The 13719-nt window shown below is 44.3% G+C and overlaps 1 protein-coding gene across 2 annotated transcripts in view; it reads left to right on the top strand.

The window, feature by feature from the left end:
- Positions 1-267: 267 nt before the first annotated feature.
- Positions 268-13719, top strand: part of ncalda (neurocalcin delta a) — a 91147-nt gene continuing 77695 nt past the window's right edge. The window contains exons 1-2 of one of the 2 annotated variants that reach the window (XM_080471034.1): positions 268-291; positions 7015-7092. The gene's annotated coding sequence lies outside the window, so the exon portion shown is untranslated. Of the gene's footprint in view, positions 292-7014; positions 7093-13719 lie in introns of those variants that run through there. The other variant, XM_080471036.1, reaches the window with a different exon arrangement.

Below are 13719 nucleotides of genomic sequence, written 5' to 3'. Positions count from 1 at the left end.
AAATAAAAATGTATCAAGCGAGTCATATTTCTTAGTTAAATGGTATATGGTGAAAGTTTATGATTTATCTGCTGCTTAGTGTTTTGTAGTCGTTATATCCAGGTCGTGGAGTGTTTTCGGTGCGATGCGGCGCATCTTCGTTCCGCTGCCTTTTCCTCAACACTGACACTTGTTGGGGCTCCATGTGTTACTGTGAGTCGGTCTGCTCCGCTCCGTAGCCTCGGCACGTGAAGGACCCCCCGTGGAGACTCCCCCCCGCCCCCTTAAAGAAGTTCAGACCCCCGGTGTGAGGTAAGCTGGACGGTCTTAGCTGGCAGTTTCGTCTTGTTTTCACACAGTGGACACAGCTGCTGCTGCTGCTGCTGCTGCTGCTGCTGCTGCTGGTTACACTGTGTTTGACTGGATGGAGAGAGTGTGAGTGTGTGTGTGAGAGTGTGTGTGACAGCAGGGGGGTGACAGGGTCTCACACCGGAAGTTCTACTCCTCATTTAGTATCAGGGCTATTTAGTGTATCCACACATATATAGCATTTAGCAGGCTAAGCTAACAGCTCAGTGCAGTTCTCCATGTGTGAAGGTTCTGCTGGATGTGGAGGTCTCAGGTTCCTCTGGATCTGGAGGTCTCAGGTTCTTCTGGATCTGGAGGTCTCAGGTTCCTCTGGATCTGGAGGTCTCAGGTTCCTCTGGATCTGGAGGTCTCAGGTTCTTCTGGATCTGGAGGTCTCAGGTTCCTCTGGATCTGGAGGTCTCAGGTTCCTCTGGATCTGGAGGTCTCACGTTCCTCTGGATGTGGAGGTCTCAGGTTCCTCTGGATCTGGAGGTCTCAGGTTCCTCTGGATGTGGAGGTCTCAGGTTCTTCTGGATGTGGAGGTCTCAGGTTCCTCTGGATCTGGAGGTCTCAGGTTCCTCTGGATCTGGAGGTCTCAGGTTCTTCTGGATGTGGAGGTCTCAGGTTCCTCTGGATGTGGAGGTCTCAGGTTCCTCTGGATGTGGAGGTCTCAGGTTCCTCTGGATGTGGAGGTCTCAGGTTCTTCTGGATGTGGAGGTCTCAGGTTCCTCTGGATCTGGAGGTCTCAGGTTCTTCTGGATGTGGAGGTCTCAGGTTCCTCTGGATGTGGAGGTCTCAGGTTCTTCTGGATGTGGAGGTCTCAGGTTCCTCTGGATGTGGAGGTCTCAGGTTCCTCTGGATGTGGAGGTCTCAGGTTCTTCTGGATGTGGAGGTCTCAGGTTCCTCTGGATGTGGAGGTCTCAGGTTCCTCTGGATGTGGAGGTCTGCACTCTGTGAGGAACCTATAGCTCCAGGAGGAATCACACACACACACACACACACACACACACACACACACACACACACACACACACACACACACACACACACACACACACACACACACACACACACACACACAGGGAGAACATACGAACTCCACACAGAAAGGAGCGGCTGGTGTTTGAGGTGAGAGAGTGAACCTCTGCTCCACCTTGCTGCTCCGTCCTCTGGTCAGCAGGTAGAAGATGAATAAAGCTCCGTCGTTCAAGATGGTCTAATTATCACACGTTCCTGTCGTATTTCATCTTCTGTCTGGATTCAGTATGAACACCCACCATGGGCACAGAATCATGTTTATTACACGTTCATATCTTCAATCTGTCGCGCTGCAGTCGGTGCAGTGAGGAAGACTCAGGCACGTCCTGGCAGCTCCTCCTCATGTGAAGAATTACTATTTATTTATTTGTTGCATGGTTTTTCAATTCAAGCGGCTCATTCTCCGAGGATTATTTGGATTGGGAAAGTAGATCCCTGCATGGAACCGATGGAAAACAGCAAAGTCCCCTTTGGTTTCCATCTCTGACATCATGAGATGTTTTGAGGCTCGTGGCTTCACGTATCTTCATCTCCTCAGGAATGAAGCTCCAGACCAGGATGTGCATCCCTGAACGTGCCAGGATGTGCATAACAAAGCTTCTTAATTTACTTTTGGAAAAAACGGGAAACTCTTGATTTGAAAGGTCATTAAAGCCCATCAGAGAGGACACGCCCACTCCCACCAACAAATAAAAGCCCTCGGCCTCTTTATCTGCAATGTTTCAGTAAAGTTACAGTTTTTATTTATTTTAATAAAGGAGTGGCTGCCGTCCACAGAACGAGAACATGACGGCAGAACGGTGAAGCTGAAAACAGACGGATGTTCTTCTGCAGTTTCTTCCTGTTAAAAGGAAGGTCTTTGCTCGTGTGGAATTGTTGTTCTTTCTCCGTAAAAGTGTCCTGAAATGTCTTTTATTTGACGCTGGAGAGATAAACTTGAACTGAATGGAAATGAAGCAAGGGTTTATTTCCTCTTCACGTCCTCGAGCCGTCAATATTTATGATGCAATCTTTTATTTACTCCTGATCCCTTCGAGGTCAAACTGGCCTGCATGGGGTTCCTGGACCAAGATAAATGTGGAGATGATCCATGATGAAGACGACAGAGATGAGCGGTCCTGGTCCTAAAGGTCTTCAGTCCTCAGCGGCGGCTCATGGCCAGACTGTCTGCACGGCGTTATGATGATGATGATACTTTCATTAGAGTCTCCGTCCCTGATCGACGATCTATTGAAATGTCCTCGTCAAGCTAATCATTCATGTAAATGGAGTGTTTTTATCAGTCTGCTTTCAGTATGAAGTATTATCACAGAGCTCTGAAGAGGTACATATTCTTGCTCAGATGATTTTTAAAGACAGTTGCTTTATTATAAATTCGAATTTTTTTTCCAAACTGTGAAAAATTCAACTTTAAACGTTTCTGGCGCGTTCAGGGTCATTTTCCGTGATATAATTGCTGACCACACGGTTTCATTGACGTCACTGAGTTAGATTATTTCCATTTTTCTGATAAGCTTCAGGGTTTTTCATTATTCCACATAACATTAGATAATCACTTTCAATAATATAGCTTCGACCAGTAGGGAATTAAAAGATGTAATCATGTATTTATTCAATAACAGTTGAATGTTAGCAACCATTTTGATTATAGTGTAACATTATATACAAACAGCTGTTATATATACGTGTATATGATTTGGTATGTACAGTGGGGCAAAAAAGTATTTAGTCAGCCACCGATTGTGCAAGTTCTCCCACTTAAAATGATGACAGAGGTCTGTAATTTTCATCATAGGTATACTTCAACTGTGAGAGACAGAATGTGAAAAAAAAATCCAGGAATTCACATTGTAGGAATTTTAAAGAATTTATTTGTAAATTATGGTGGAAAATAAGTATTTGGTCACTTCAAACAAGAAAGATCTCTGGCTCTCACAGACCTGTAACTTCTTCTTTAAGAAGCTCTTCTGTCCTCCACTCGTTACCTGTATTAATGGCTCCTCTTTGAACTCGTTATCTGTATAAAAGACACCTGTCCACAACCTCAAACAGTCAGACTCCAAACTCCACTATGGCCAAGACCAAAGAGCTGTCGAAGGACACCAGGAAAAGGATTGTAGACCTGCACCAGACTGGGAAGAGTGAATCTACAATAGGCAAGCAGCTTGGTGTGAAAAAATCAACTGTGGGAGCAATTATCAGAAAATGGAAGACATACAAGACCACTGATAATCTCCCTCGATCTGGGGCTCCACGCAAGATCTCATCCCCTGGGGTCAAAATGATCATGAGAACGGTGAGCAAAAATCCCAGAACCACACGGGGGGACCTGGTGAATGACCTGCAGAGAGCTGGGACCAAAGTAACAAAGGTTACCATCAGTAACACACTACGCCGACAGGGAATCAAATCCTGCAGTGCCAGACGTGTCCCCCTGCTTAAGCCAGTGCATGTCCAGGCCCGTCTGAAGTTTGCCAGAGAGCACATGGATGATACAGCAGAGGATTGGGAGAATGTCATGTGGTCAGATGAAACCAAAATAGAACTTTTTGGTATAAACACAACTCGTCGTGTTTGGAGGAAGAAGAATACTGAGTTGCATCCCAAGAACACCATACCTACTGTGAAGCATGGCGGTGGAAACATCATGCTTTGGGGCTGTTTTTCTGCTAAGGGGACAGGTCGACTGATCCGTGTTAAGGAAAGAATGAATGGGGCCATGTATCGTGAGATTTTGAGCCAAAACCTCCTTCCATCAGTGAGAGCTTTGAAGATGAAACGTAGCTGGGTCTTCCAGCATGACAATGATCCCAAACACACCGCCCGGGCAACGAAGGAGTGGCTCCGTAAGAAGCATTTGAAAGTCCTGGAGTGGCCTAGCCAGTCTCCAGACCTCAACCCCATAGAAAATCTGTGGAGGGAGTTGAAAGTCCGTGTTGCTCGGCGACAGCCCCAAAACATGACTGCTCTAGAGGAGCTCTGCATGGAGGAATGGGCCAAAATACCAGCTACTGTGTGTGCAAACCTGGTAAAGACCTATAGTAATCGTTTGACCTCTGTTATTGCCAACAAAGGTTATATTACAAAGTATTGAGTTGAATTTTTGTTATTGACCAAATACTTATTTTCCACCATAATTTACGAATAAATTCCTTAAAAATCCTACAATGTGAATTCCTGGATTTTTTTTGGATTTTCCTGGTGTCCTTCGACAGCTCTTTGGTCTTGGCCATAGTGGAGTTTGGAGTCTGACTGTTTGAGGTTGTGGACAGGTGTCTTTTATACAGATAACGAGTTCAAAGAGGAGCCATTAATACAGGTAACGAGTGGAGGACAGAAGAGCTTCTTAAAGAAGAAGTTACAGGTCTGTGAGAGCCAGAGATCTTTCTTGTTTGAAGTGACCAAATACTTATTTTCCACCATAATTTACAAATAAATTCTTTAAAATTCCTACAATGTGAATTCCTGGATTTTTTTTTCACATTCTGTTTCTCACAGTTGAAGTGTACCTATGATGAAAATTACAGACCTCTGTCATCATTTTAAGTGGGAGAACTTGCACAATCGGTGGCTGACTAAATACTTTTTTGCCCCACTGTATATGACGTATGGTGATGCAGCACTTCTAAGGCTCCGTTTACACGACAACGAATTCGAGTGTATCCGCAAAACTTTCTTCACTTTTGGGGGGTCCGTTTACACGGCACCAGGTTGCGGATGAACTGTATCCGCCAAGTTTTTAATCCGGCTCCCAAAGTGGAAAGATTCTTTCAACGCTCCTATTCCCTCCTGCAGAGACTGCTGGAGGCTACAGAGCCTGTTACTGCTCATCTCTCCCTCCCTCCTGCTCATCCAGTTGTAAACAAACATGGCGGCCCGTGGTGTTATGACTCTCGGTCCATATTCTAGTTTTATCGTCCAGATCAGTAGTTTAATAGTTGAGACTCACCCCTGATATCATCCGATGTGTCATTAGTCCATGCGGATGTCAGGTTCTCTCCATTTTCCTCACGTTTATAGTGTTTTGTTCTCTGCACACGTCTGTGTATTTTCATAACAAAATCCCGCAACAGCGCCCTCCAGTGGCCCGGCAGACTAACTACATCATTGTCTCTGTGTCCGCTGCTGCAGTGTAAACACACCCACTTTTTTTAGCGGATTAGGTGTTGTCACGTGAAACGTTGTCGTGTAAACAGGGTGTAAACTAAGTGCATGGCTCTATTCATTCCTCCAGCTGACTCAACTCTCACATTCACCCCCTTTTTGCAGTTTAGAGAGACCAGTTGGCCTGAAATGCCTGTTTTTGGGACTGTGAGATTAAACCAGGGTCTCCAAAGGAAAAACTAAACATTTACATGCAACTAAAACACCGTAAAGTCTGGAGCTTTTTGGGGAAAGTTTAAATTACCAATTTGATTGCATGACTGAGGTTATTTACCATTAGCAGGCAGTGTAATCATTCCCCCAGCAGGTCTCTGGGAATTCGCATGGCTGTGATTTGAATTTTGTGTTGTTAAAGAAGTGTGAAACATCTGAAAGCAGCAGGAAGGAGGTGTTGTATTGTGCAGATCAATAGATGGACAGCAGCAGCAGCAGCAGCAGCAGCAGCAGCAGCGTCCTCTCTAACTCTGTATGTGCTAAGTAGATTTCTCACCTCTCCTTGTCACTGTGCCGGGCGTACGCAGTGAGTGAGGAGACAACATCTGGGACAGGCGGCTCGTCACCAGGCCGGGTGGCGGCACAGATGTGCGCTCAAAGAAGAAGGAATGGAGCTGCTCCTGCTGCCGACGCTTCCTCAAGGAGTTTTGTCGTTCCTTCTTTTTTGCGATTAATTTAGTAGAACATGAATGAAAAGAGTGGGAGGGATTTGTCATTTCAGTGTTGAGTCATATTATTTCCTGGAAGGTTTTGGATGTGACGTCCAGACTTCCCGTGAAGCCTGTAGTAACCCAGAAACTCTCAGAGTTGCTCCCAGAGGTCAGATCAGTGACTTGATGTGTGAGTTGGGAAGCAGTTAACATGAGGTCTACCATTTTGGATGGCGTGTACCAGGGCTGTCAAACATGAGGCCCGTGGGCTAAAGCCGGCCCATAAGAGGTTCCAATACAGCCCAACAAACCACCAAGGAAGTGGTAAACATGTCAAAAGAAAACCTATGAAAGCTTCCTCGTTGCTATCAAACAAGCCTCAAAGCCGCGCTGTCAAGGGGTAAGTTTGTAAAAACACCCATAATGCAACAGCTGTAGGTGAAGACTTCTGGACATTTCACGATATTTGTTATTAAAATTGGCTTCATGTGGAGACTGTCGTCATTTTCGCTCATAATTGTTTGGTTTTGTGAAAATAATGACATTCAGATCACGTATATTCTGTGCTACAACTAAGATTCTGGTTATTCTGGGGTTCTTTTGCCGGTCCAGCCCACTCGAGGTGAAATTGAGGTAAATGTGGCTCCTGGATCCTCCTTTAACTTCTTCTGATCAGTTGTGGACGAACCTGAACAAACTACACCAAGAATCTTACTCTTGCTTGTAAAACCCCCACCACAAAGCTGAGCTGTGTTCTTATCGCTTCGTGTCATTACCTTTTCTACATTTAAATCAGACAATATTCAGATTTTTACTCTGATTTCTGCACTTCCGTCCTCAGGTGCTTCTAACTGTCGACTGCAGCGTCTGGCCGCTCAGCAGGAGGGTCCCGGCTGTCTGAAAGCTCCCATCTGGACCGGTGAGTGACTCGGACCGCCTCCACACAGCTCGCTGTACACACAGGAGTTAATTCAAATAGATTGGACAATATGTTTCAATGAATTCTTAAAGTATCTTATTCTCCTGTGGCATTTTTACCACATTTGAGTAGGATTGTTGCACTATTGTTTGTCTGTGCACTTTTTACTTCAAGTCTTCTGAAGGAAAATGCTCCTAAAGCAATACTTGTCAATGAAAAATGGAGTGTATGAATAATTTCTGCACAAGTCAGGTATTTCGATGTTATTCTTTTTTCAGAATGAGCTGCTACTGTGACATTCTTGTGTTTGGATGACTCAGCTCGAAGTGGTGTTTCAACATCAAGTCCTTTTTCTCTTTACTTTTATGTGCATAATCACTGCCAGCCTGAAACACTTGTGACCTGCGCTTTTTGAACGTCTCTGTTTACATTGCACTCAATACTCCCAACAAAGGATCTCACTTTTAATCCGTTCTAGAATGGAAATGTGTTTTCATTCATGTTTTCAGCATGGCGGAGGTGCTGGTGATGTCAGTGTTTCCAGGCTGGAGAGACGCTGGAGATGTGTCGAGAGTAAATGTAAAAGATGAGGTTCCGTCAGTGACGGATTTCTTCACTCTGAATGTGAAAGTGACAGAACGGTCATAAACAGCCCCGTCACATGAGTTGTGCTGTCATCACACACTTCATGGTAAAGATGTCAAACTTATTTTCTTATATCGGCCACGTGCAGTCCTGTTTCATCCCAATAAGTCCGGGGCAACAAAAAGATCCAAGGCCCCATTTACACGACGTTTCAAAGGAAAATGCATCGTTTTTGCTTAAAGGGGACATATCATGCTAAATCCACTTTTTTAGCCCTTAAATGCATGTTGTTGTATATTTAGAGTGTTTAGAAGTACAGAAAAGTTCAAAGTAGTCTCTTCAGGTGCTCCGTTGATATCTTTATATTCTGTTTTGGTCATATTTTGCGATCGGTTTCGATTTTTCTATTCTCTATTACGTTTTTTGAACAATGACGTCACAGTATTCTCAGCGGAACTGCCAAATTAGGACATCGACATTTCGAGCAATCCGCCATTTTTGTTTCTCGCTGCGATTTTGTAGTCCAACCGAAGTTACGAGAGGATAAGTCGAAATGTTCGGTTGTTGGATGTAGTAACCCACAAGCTTCGTTACACCGTCTCCCAGCATCAGAACCTTTTCGAAGTGCCTGGTTGAGTTTTATTTTTCACAGAAATGTACCCACATCTGTGGGTAAGGCCATTTTTGTGTGCGCGAATCACTTTAAGGACGACTGCTTCAGCAACCTCCGCCAGTATAAAGAAGGATTTGCCGAAAGACTTGGTCTGATTGAGCGGTCAGTTCCTTCTATCTATGGAGACGACGAACAGAGCACTTCGGTAAGCTGTATATAACGCTAAAAAGTGTGATGATAAGACGTCCCTGTCATTGTTTTGTTAGCATTAGCAGTTGCACCGTCTTCATATGTTAGCGCTGTGTGCTCGTTTTAGATTATAATGTAACTTCTGTGTTAAATAGTCGTTGTAATACAGGCAGTATTGTAGTAGTGGGCATGGATGGAGAAGTTAGTGTAAATATAGTAACACACCATTGCGTTACATCCATATGAAGACGTTGTTCTGTAGGTGCATCATCGTCATTTTCATCTCGCTCCGCCGGGTCCGACTCTGGCTCCAACATGTATGGCTGGATGGACAAATCTTCCGTTGTTGACATTTTGTAAATAATGTGTGAATATAAAGTTTCTGCGCCGCTAGATAATTGTATCTGTTCTATCAAACTACAAAGATGGCCGAACAGGGTGGAGTTGAACCGAGTGTCACCTCTGCAACCTGGAGAGGAGGCGGGGTATGAAGTGTCTCATTTGCATTTGAAGAGACCGCCCCAAAACGAGTTGCTCTCAGAAGCACATCAGAAAAGGGGTTGAAAAGGGGCCTGTGGAGCTATAATAATGAGGAATTCAGACCCAAGCATTGCAGTTTCGCGTTGTATAGACCACAACTGTATGATTTATATGTAAAAAGGAAGGATTTAAAAGCATGATATGTCTCCTTTAAGAGATGTTTCGCGTTTTCATGCCAACATTTTGGAAACAATGTCCGTTTGCACGGCAACGGCAGAAAACAATGAACATGATGTAGTGAGCATGTCAAGCCATGGGGTGGCGCTGCTGGTTGTTTTTGTATTGAAGCCACACACGGGCATGCAGAGAACAACACACTATAAACATTAACAATGAGAGAACACGGACATTCGTATAAACAGACGACCAAGTTGGATTGTTATTACAGTGACTGCCAACTCTCAAGTTATCAAGTCCCAGGACAAGATGGACTGAGAGTCTTGATACTCTGGAGGAAACTTACATGTGCAGAAGAACTATTTACGACGGCTGTGATGCGCAGTAGTACTCCTCATTGTTAATGTTTCATAGCGTATTGTTCTCTTCATACGTGTGTGTGGTTTCATTGTAAAAACAAACAGCAGCACCCACTAGTGGCACAACAGGCGAACTACATCGCTTTCAGCAGTTCTCTGCAAATATAATTTTTTTGAAAATTGTGTAAATTCGAAACTTTTCTGACATGAAAATGCAAAACAACCTATGTGTTTTCACGTGAAACGTTGTGTAAAGTTGTTTAAGAATCGACCCTCAACTAAGCCACATGTAAAAAAGCTTGTACACATACCATCATAGCTGTGTTGTTCAGCCAGGACTCTCAATGTTATTTTGCGACGATGCGAGGTCATAGCCGGCCCTCCGCTGGGCCGTTTCTCGCCCCAAAGTCCATATTTTTGCCACCCTCTCGATGGTGACACTCCACACTTGTCAGTGCAAAGTGGTCTGGGCAGTGGAGTGGTTGGCGCGGTGGTCTCAGAGCGTGGACCCGCTGGTCAGACAGAGGATCTGCTGGTGTGAACGAGAGCGCTGTGCCAGGCAGTCCGGAATAGAATAGAAGATATTTTATTAATCCCGAAGGGAAATTCATCCAGGGGGAATGCAGAGTCACAAATGCTTTTATTTGAAACTATGAGGGATTTCTCTCTGCAGATAAAAATACGTACATGTACTACATTCAAGCTAATATGATGTGTAGAATAACATGCAAAAATCAAGGAAGAAATTTAGATATTAATCAAATATTAAAAAAGTATATACACTCTACTTATTGTTAGGGATGCTTCACTTTTGGGTGAAATTTATGGAAAATGTAAAAGTTTACGTTTCAGTGATATATGATGAAAGTAGGGCATTTGCAGAAGCATGCAGTGGTTTCCTCATCTAAAACGATTTATTGGAACAAAAGCCAACCACAGTGGAGCGTGTACCACAAAGAAAAATGTCAGTGTCTCCATAACTTGTTATTTGGCCTTGAGCATCAATTACAGCTAGACAACGACGTCTCCTGCTGTCCACAAGTGGACTTATTGTCTGTGGCGGCATCAAACTCTTCCTGAAGTGACTCTCAGGTCATTCAGGTTCTGGGTTCACGGCCACTCAGCTGATCCCAGAGGTTTACTATGGATTCAGGTCTGGAGAAAGTGCAGGTGATTCCATTTGAGGTTTCTCAGTCTGCAGCAGCCGTTCACTGATGATGCCTCCTCCATGAGCTGGAGCATCGTCGTCTATGAAGATGAACTGAGGCCTGTGACGTTCATGCAGGGGCTCAATGACTGGATGAATGTTCTTCGGGTTGTCTGGGCTTGTCACTGAACCATTCATAAAATGTAGGGCAGCTCTGTATTGACCAGACCAGACCAGACACACACACACACACACACACACACACACACACACACACACACACACACACACACACACACACACACACACACCCCATACTGTGACACCTCCACCATCAAAGCCTCATCTAGTGACAGTGGCTGATGCAGAGCGTCTCCTTGACGTCTCCAACATCCTTTCTGCTCAAAGTGAATGTACTTTCGTTACAGAACAGCACTGAGACCCACTTGTCCCTGGTCCAGTGTAAATGCTCCCTGGTCCATCAGGACGATGACGCCTGTGCCTGATGGTGTGTTCAGGTACTCGAACTCACAGTCCGAGCTGATGTAAATAGTTTCAATGGTGCAACGTGACACTTGGAGCATCTCACCTTCTTAAATGTGCCTGGAGTTCAGTGACATTCATCATCCGGTTGTATCCAAGTATCCAAACATTGAACAGTTGGACATTGCAAAGTTTAGAGAAGGTCACACTAAGTTCACCCGCAAAGTCTATAGTTTACAGCTTCATTATAATAGTTTCACTTACGCAGTTCCTCTACTCATGTTTTCTGGTCTGTCAAAACCCAAATAACAGGATCACCTGTCATTATAATTCAGTACAAGTCGTCACCGCAACAATCTGAAAAGCCCATGTAGATAAATGAAATATCCCTGTGGTGAGGCTGATTCTCTTGTTCCCTCTATTTATTTTTGCAGATCATGAGTGGTTAGTGTAACGAGGCAGTGAATCCAGCCAGGACTGACAGCGCAGCGTCACTCACAGGCTGGCTGTTTGATTTTCTTTGGCTCCTTGCTCTTATCAAACATGACCACAGTGTGAGAAACACTGTCTGCGATTGTGCTTCAGCTTTCCAAAGATGGATCGCTTGAAATTTCTGGCATTCCTCACTGAAACCAAGGACACTGCTGTCCTGCGGCCCACCGAGCCCCCCCCCCCCCTCCATCAGCTCCAGCGAGAATGTGATGGAGTCATATTCCAGGCACGGTATTCTGTTGTGACTTAGCATGTTCGCCCGTAATGCATTGTTCGTTTTAAATCCTAAAGTCTGGAGGCTGGCGATACGTGCCACATGTGAACCCCGGGTATTACCATCACAGGGCTGCACCTAAAGGGCAAAACTTAACACCACATTTCCATGATGTACCTTTAAATGTCAAGCCACGTGCTTCATCCTTAAAGCACCTCCATGCAGTCAAATGTCCCAGAATCCCTCACAGGAATGTGACTCACAGAGCAGTTGCCTCTGCCCTGCTCTGATTGACACCACTGATGCTTTCTGGCTGAGATCAAACCAGATCATCAGTTGTCAGCTTCCCACAGGCGTGCCGGCGACAGCTTGAAGGAGATAACAGGACGTGCTGCCCACTGCCTGGCACACTGCGGCCCCCTCACCAGTCCACCCATTCATGGGCAGATCATTTGGGAGTCTGTTGTTTGTTTAGCTGAGCGGCTCACTCACGAATTCAATAAATCACTAGGTTTCCTCCACCGGTTCTTCTTCGATGTCTGGCTGCTGTAACTCACATCCTCTCTCAGCTACAGAAACAGTGACGGTGAAACAGGATTTGTACAGTTGTCCGCGCTACAGGAACCGTGACCTTTAGTGACTACCGTGTGACTAATTGGGGTTTCGGTTGCATCACGCAGCAGCGCTGAGTAAAGGCCAAAAGTCTCTGATAATTTCAGTTCACTTTGATTCACATCAATACTCTTTATATCTCAAACGTACTCGCTTTTGTTTACTCTATTATACTGCCTATAAGTCGCATCTGTTAAAAAATGTGTTATGAAGAGGAAAACATATATACAAGTGGCACTGCTGTATATAGATTTTAAATCTTTAGTTCAGATTTGCTGTGTGCTTTTTGGCGACATTTTGGCTGTTTTGCCAGTTAGATACAACAGTAATGGGGCTTATTACTGCGGTACTGTAGCAGCGTTCTGTTTTCATACAGTGACACCTAGTGGTAACTCATGGTACCACAACATGTTGTCTTTTTATATATAAGTCACTTCTCAAAATAAGCTGCATGACCAGCCAAACAACAAAAAAAGTGATTTATCTTCCAGAAACAAATAACTGTTCGACTAGATGTTTTGGCTTTTCTGTGAAAATGTAAACTGCAACACACAACAACGTTTTCAACTGAAAACGCAAAACTTTTGCTGTGTTTTGGGTGTCTGTTTACGCGGCGTGGTCCGGAGCTACTAACATTTTGAAAGCGCCTGCCAAGGTGGAACTTTTTAAAAACTCTCCCAAACAAAGTTCAGTTTAGTCTCGACTATTATCTCAGGCAAATAAAGCTGCAAAGTCATTTGTTTCCATTGAAAGTTTAGCTGGAGAGGCGCCACATAACCCAAATGCTTAGAGCGGTCTTTAACGGTGCCATTTGGGGTAAAAAATAAATAAATTGCAAAATATTCAGAATATATCAAGGAGAAGAAAACATTTCTTGTAGGTTTGCAGGTATATTTTAGTTTGAGAGGGCAAGTGAAGCCAAGCATGTGTTTATCTAAGCTCAGTGGAATAAAACGTCCGTCATGAAAATATTCCTCGAACAATTTCATGAAACAGAAGTTGTATTTGCTGAAGCATCAAAATAAACGGCTGCTGGTCTGGACTTGAAGACACTTTCACAGAATGTTTGTTTAACTTCAAAATTAATGTCAAACCACTGTGGCACTCGCACCGCGGCACGGATACAAACAAACCTCCATAATGTCAACACTGCTCAGGTTTCTGACTAGACTTTGATGTCTAAGTTCACTTTTAAAAAGGATCATGGGGCAGGTTAAAGAGCTCCCCGCTTCATGTTATACAACACGCAGCGGAGGGATTATGTTCCATGAAAGCA

The sequence above is a fragment of the Lipophrys pholis genome (genome assembly GCF_963383615.2).
Source record: "Lipophrys pholis genome assembly, chromosome: 9".
Classification (NCBI taxonomy): Eukaryota; Metazoa; Chordata; class Actinopteri; order Blenniiformes; family Blenniidae; genus Lipophrys; species Lipophrys pholis.
This window is presented reverse-complemented; position numbering and strand designations above follow the sequence as displayed.